This window comes from Malurus melanocephalus, unplaced genomic scaffold (assembly GCF_030028575.1).
Source record: "Malurus melanocephalus ecotype Western Australia unplaced genomic scaffold, MMel_1.1 scaffold_144, whole genome shotgun sequence".
NCBI lineage: Eukaryota > Metazoa > Chordata > Aves > Passeriformes > Maluridae > Malurus > Malurus melanocephalus.
The window spans coordinates 1,339,894-1,346,330 of NW_026623376.1; the positions used below are offsets into that span (position 1 = coordinate 1,339,894).

General features: G+C 47.3%; 1 protein-coding gene across 1 annotated transcript in view; it reads left to right on the forward strand.

Annotated features, from left to right (window-relative positions):
* Nucleotides 1-6,437, forward strand: part of VDAC1 (voltage dependent anion channel 1) — a 31,483-nt gene that overhangs the window by 10,090 nt on the left and 14,956 nt on the right. The window lies entirely within an intron of this gene.

Here is a 6,437-nt window from a genome sequence, read left to right on the forward strand (position 1 = left end):
TTTTTTTCTGCAAATAGCAATCCAATGTGGATATTTTGCTGCCAAGTCTCTGCTTGCAGAAGTGTTCCAGTACTTAAACTCCATTTGTGAAGATGGCAGAAACAAGCAGCCTCTCAGCTCCAGCAGCTCGTGTTTGCCAAGGTGAATTTTCCTTGACTGTTTTACATGGCCATGAATCTTCCTGCCAGGCCTATGCTGGCAGTCAGCAATGAGCCCTGGCAGCTTCTTCCTTCCCTGAGTCCTCTTGCCCTTCACTGCAGTTTCCACTGCTTGACCCTCACTCAATTAATTTTTTTTTCAAGGACTCAATCACTTTTTTTCCAATTTTATTTTGCAGTCTGGTCCTGGACAAGTGAAAGATGAGTTATACTGTATAACAGCTAATAATTGTGTCTGCAGCTCTGTAACCACAACRTGGAAACTTATCTGCTAGATTAATACCAATGATTTCTGCATTTAAATAGCCTACAAATAATGTTTTGCTTGGCATGTATTTATCACCTATTTATCTGMCATACCACATCTCACTGCTTCACTAATGTTACTTGCAAGACAAGATAATCATAATACTTAGAAAATGTTGCGGTCTATTATAACCTTGGGTTTGAATTTTTCTGAGAAATTAAGAAGGCTGCCACATTCTTCAATATATGCAGAAAAAATGCATGCTAGGAGGTCATGACTTCAATTTCTTTCTTCTTTTTTTCTCTGAAGAAGAATTCATGGAAGTACTAGGTTAAGTGTAGTTGGATTTGATGATCTTAAGGGTCTTTTCCAACCTAAATGTTTCTGTGATTCTAAGATCTCTTTGGTACCTCAGGCAGAGCTCCTTGCAATGAGGGCACACTTGATCCTCTGTTACTCACCACCTCCCTGTGGTTACCRGTGTCATAAAATCRTAGAATAGTTTGGATTGGAAGGGCTCTTAAAGGTTCCACCTTCCCTGCCATGGGCAGGACACCTTCCACTATCCCAGATGGCTCCAAGCCCCTCCAACCAGGCCTTGGACACTTCCAGGGMTGGGGCATCCACAGCTCTGGGCACCCTGTGACAGAGCCTCAACACCCTGACAGGGAAGAATTACTTCTAACATCTAATCTAATCTAACTCTCTCCTGTTTTAGTTTAAACCATCCTCCCTGTCCCCATCTGTCTGCCTGTGTGTGTATTGTCCATGCTCTGTCCTCATGAAGGTTCCTACTCCAGCCAGCCTCACTGGACATATCAAACTTCCACCTCTCCCCAAACAATTCCACTTGTAAAAGCCATGACATCCGTTGTGGCAGGCTGCAYCCCACGAGGAGGTGGGTATCACTTTCCCTCTCCTCTGCCTGGGAGGGGCTTGTTTTCTCCTGCAGTGTGAAGATGAGGTTACYGAGACCATGGGAGTTGGTGTTCCTGCAAACAGCTCTGTTTGAAGCAGACCACTGGTCCAGGACAGGTGTGAAAGAAAGCGTTGCAGCCTTTGCAATTTTTGTTCGGAGTGAAAAGGAAAATACACAGCGATGGAGGAGCTCTTGGCTTTGATCATTGCTGGTTCAGGGAAATAAAAACATATCTCAGAGGGAGTGAGCAAGGGGTGTAATAATGTCAGGTCAAKCTCTTTGTTATTCTCCAAGATCAAAAGGAGCTGGGGGAGTTCAGCTTTTACTGCCTTCTCCTTTTGTTTTCTGCTTTTTGGCTTTCTTTCTCAAATATCAATGCCCCCTCTCTGTGCTTTTTCCACCCCAGGCCCCCATCCCTGCTGACCCAAGCCCAGTCAGGCTGTGTGACAGTGCTGGTGCAGCACACTGTCCAGGGGTGCCCATCACTGCTCAGCCTGCTGCCTGCTATTTCAGCAGATATGTGGCAATAATCCATTGTGTTTTGAGCTGGGGTTTGCTCTCTTGGTGGAGCTCACCCTGCTGTGTTGATGAASGGTGCTTGGGTGCAGCTGGGACAGAAGCCTGAATGGGGCTCTCTCACCCCAGAAATATGTTGATCAGCATMCATCCACAGAATTAATAACATTTTTTTTTCCTTCAGCACCAGTTTTTTTCAGCATCATGAATGACAGAGCCTGGTGTGCTGGGGAAAACCAGGCTCTGGCTAGGGCAGAACACAACCTTCTGTGGAGCAACATCTTGATGATCTAGCTCAGCAGTGCCTGGAAACTCYAGGCAGGTGATGGACAAATGGGAATGAGAACAGCAAACAACCTTTCTGAGCTGAGCCCACATTTTGAACCAGCTCATCCCACTCTTTGTGAAGATGCTGTACCTTCAGCCTGTCCTGGCTGCAGCTGGGCTGCCTGGTGTGGCCACTCTCCTGGCTGCTTGGCCCAGAGGTTATGGATCCTCAAAGATAACTTGCGTGATTATTTGGTCCATACTGTGCCTTGTGAAAAGAACCAGTTAAAACAACACAACTATTTTAAACTATTTTAAAGATATTTGTGTCGCAGYGAGAGAATGGGGAAGGAGGGAGCAGTGACATGGGTGGGCGTGAGGGGGTTGTGCTGGTGACAAAGAGCTGCTTATGCTCATTTGCAGAGATCAGCAGMAGCCMCATTACACTGGCCCAGGCAGAAATKGTTTATTCTGACACWGAGGTGGCCCACAGAGCATCAGAGCTGTGTGAGCAYCCCCAGTGCAGGGTTTTCTGCAGTGGAAACAACCTGCCTCTGACAGGGGCACAGCAGGCAGCGAGGGCTTGGCTCCGAGTAATGCAACCTGGGTTGAGTTTGTAAGTGTAAGAGGCATGAAGACATGTTTATATAGTGTGRCACCCAGCAGTGAGGCATCTTTGCTTATTTTATCATTCTATCAGCATGTTCTTWACTGATTATGAATGGATTCCTTGCAGGTTAACAAGCTGAAAACATTTTTGTTATTAAACAGAGCCAAATCAAACTCTACTGAGCAAATACATCTTGGATCTCTGGCTAATGAGTTTTTCTGCTGTTCAAACATGTTATGTGATATAAATGAAACTACAGTTGAATCAGACCTAACTGTTCATGTGCAATTCACAAGCTGCACTTTTTTTCTTATAGCTTKACTTTAGGCAGGTAAGCTATTTTTGGAGGAAATGAATGCTTTGCACAATTTAGCTATGTAAAATTGTTCAATGAAAATAGCATTTACTGGTCCCATTTTATGAAGAAATGGAATCAGAAGCATACTTCGAAATGCAGAAGGGGTGATCCTACCATGCTTCCCACCTTTTCACCACTAAGTCCTGAATAAAACTCCTGTTTTGTGGTTTGCTTTGTAAAGCTGTGCCCTGTTGGGGGAGCACAGGGCAGAGCTGCTGCAAGCACAGCCCCAGGACTGTCACCTGATGTCACTGGTACCTGCAGTGACTCTACTGACTTTGATTTATTCCCAGTTAATTTGGTATGAATAGTAACAGAACCAGGGTCACAGCTATATCCACTAGAGATGCAGAACAGATTATTTTATTAAAAATAATCCTCTGACTGACATGGAGATTTATATAATGAAGGATGGGGCAGTTCCAGATTTCTCCAGCAAACTGGTGTTAAACAAGCTGCTCTGAGTGCTCCACACCTAAAGCCTGTGATGGCAAAGGAACATTTAGGCAGAGCCTRTACGTGAACCATCTGTGGCATTATTATTAGTCAAATCCATTATGATGCATTCCCTTCTATTCAATATTTAYCTGTTAAAATAAATTAAGATGGAGCATTATCAAAAACCAAGATCTGCCAAAATAAAAGAGAGAAGTGACATTTAGAGCATTTTKGGGATTTCTTATACTGCCAAAGGAGTAAAATTTAAACCAAAGTCACAAGCACAGATTTCTCCATTGAGGACATCTAGTGTAATCCTCCTGTTCTGGCACTGCCCAGGATAATCTACCTGTAAGAAAAATAGAGCCCAAGAGAGCAGATGACAGCGATGCTCTTAGCTCCATACGAGGAGATTTGCTGCCATCTTTTGGTAGATGCATGCTCCAGAAAGTGGTGAAAAATTGTCTCTCATGGATACTAAACATTTTCTCCCTCTGCTCATTCTTAGCCCATSAAAAGCTGCATCAACCCCTGGAAGGATATAAAAAATGTGTAGACATGGCATSTGGGGACATGGTTTAGTGATGGASTTGGCAGTGCTGGGTTAACAGCTGGATTTGATGATTTTCAAGGTCTTTTCCAACCTACACAATKCCATGATTCTATCATTCTGTGCCTACTCAGCCTCTAGTGCAGGGGCAGCCCGTGAAAATTAATTTCAGCCAATGACACCCCAAGGAGCCCCCAATGACCCTGTGGGGCTGGAAGAGCTGAATGCAGGTCAGGGGCTGGATTGGTTTCTTCACAGCCTTGCTGCTCAGAGGAAAACTATAGGGAACAGGCTGCAATCTCTACGTGTCTTTAAGTAATAAAATACTTCTTTGTGCCTGGAGGTAATAATATAATACATTTGATAAGCTGGGGCAGCAGCAGGACGATGCAAGGCTCCATAAATCACACTCATTACTGTGAGATTYACCTTTGCAGAGGGCAAAGAGCTGCAGCTGCACTTTGGCAGGGGCAGGTTGAGGAAATGCTGCTCAGGGTGAAAGTGTGCCCTTGTGACTGAGCCAAAGGGATGGTGGGGATGTGCTGTGCCCCTGCTCCCTCTGGGGTGCTGCCTCTGCACTGGCAGCCCCCTCGCTTCCCTTGCTCCTCTGACTCCTGGAGGGGCAGATTCAGTTCATCCCCAGCAGGAAGCTGCCCGCTGGTTTTGCTGGGTTRCATTTTTTTCATGGGTCTGTGAGTGAAGTCCAGGGCAGGCTCTGACAAGCTCCAGGATTCAGGGGAAGAGGGAAGGCACCAACTGCTACCAGAGGGAGAACCGAGAGGGTGTTGAGAGCTGACACGTCACCCTGACTGCAACTCTGTGCTCCGGTTACAACACCCACACTTAGAGTGGTGCCTGGATCAACAGAATGACTGTGGTTAGAAGAACTTTCCAACTTTGAAAGAGACCTCTTGTTTCTGTGGGTTCCTACCCTGGTGGCAGGCTGCACACTTCATTTTCATGTGGATTTGGTATCCAGAACAATTCCTTCAGCCTTTGCTGCCTCAGCTGCATTTCTAAGGTCGATATGTGGCTAAACACAATCCTTTCCCCTCTACCACCCTGTCGTGCCAAGAAATTCCTGAGATCCCACTGAATTCCACAAGCCACTTCATTTATRCACTCCAGTTCAACATTAAGTTCCGGGCAGGGTTTATTTAGTTTGAACCCTGACCAAAGTTCCCAAGTGCTCTGTGTGTGTGCTCAGTGTGTGTGAGCAGGATGACTCTGACCTTGCTCCTGGGCTGTGCTGGGGCAGGCAGCACTCAGCAGCTGAGGGAACAGCCCTACCACGGCTGTGGGAATGGTGTTCTTCAGAGAAATGCTGCAGGAAAAGCAAAGGCATGAGCCAGGTAAGAGCACAGGCAGGGAAACTGCATCCTYGTGCCATCCATTCCTACTGTGCAAGAGAAAAAGAGCTGGAAACAATTAAAAAAAGAAAAGAAAAAAGTAAGTGTTCCCATGGGTGGGATGTGAACTCTTAGAACTCTTAGCAATGATTCTTTTTGTAACACAAATCTCCCCTGCATGGTGGGGGCAGAAGGATGACCAGCCAGACCATCAGAAGTTTCCTGGATGAGATGGCTCCCCTTTTTATCTTGTTGGCTATGCTTTGAGTGTGCCAGGGACCTCCAGCAGTGTAGCACTGGGTTCACATCTCATCCTGAAAGTGGCCCAGCTTCACCTCTGCTCCTCTCTGATGGTAGAGCACTCCCTGCCTGACCTTTTGTCACAGGGAGTTGTTGCTCTGGGCCCAGCCCAGCTTCTGTGTAAGCTGTGAGGGCTGATTCGTGTGTCTGAGGGGGAATTAAGGAAAGACGTGAACTCCCTAATTTGTGGGAGCATCTCCACAGCCTGCGGTCAGTCCCATGGGGGGAGTTTTGCTGCCTCGCTGACCCCTGGCCCTCTGACAGCTCCGTTGGACACTCACCAGCCATCGCTCACAGCCTCACCTGCTCACAGACCCGCTTTCGAGCTCTCCGTTCCTCCTTTCCCACCACTRTTGCCTCAACAAGGATATGGGGAATTGGATTTATAACAAGACAGGGAGTTAGAATTAAACTCTAAATTGAATTCTAGGTAATTCYAATTAAGCTAATTCAACCTAAATGGCGAGTTTTCATCGAATCAGAATAGTTTGGGTTGGAAAGGCTCTTTAAAGGTCCCCTAGTCCCGTTTCCAGCAGAGCTGGGGATTGTGGTACCCGGCGGCTGCAGGTGCCCTGGCTGGTACCGGGGCTGGCGCATCGCGGGGATGCCGCAGCCGGGGCCGTGTCCCGGTGCCGCTGGGGCGGGGGCACTGCCCGGCCGAGCCCCGGGGAGCGCCGTGCCCGGGGAGCCGCTCCCGCAGCCCGCCCCGCCCGCTGCCCCGCCCC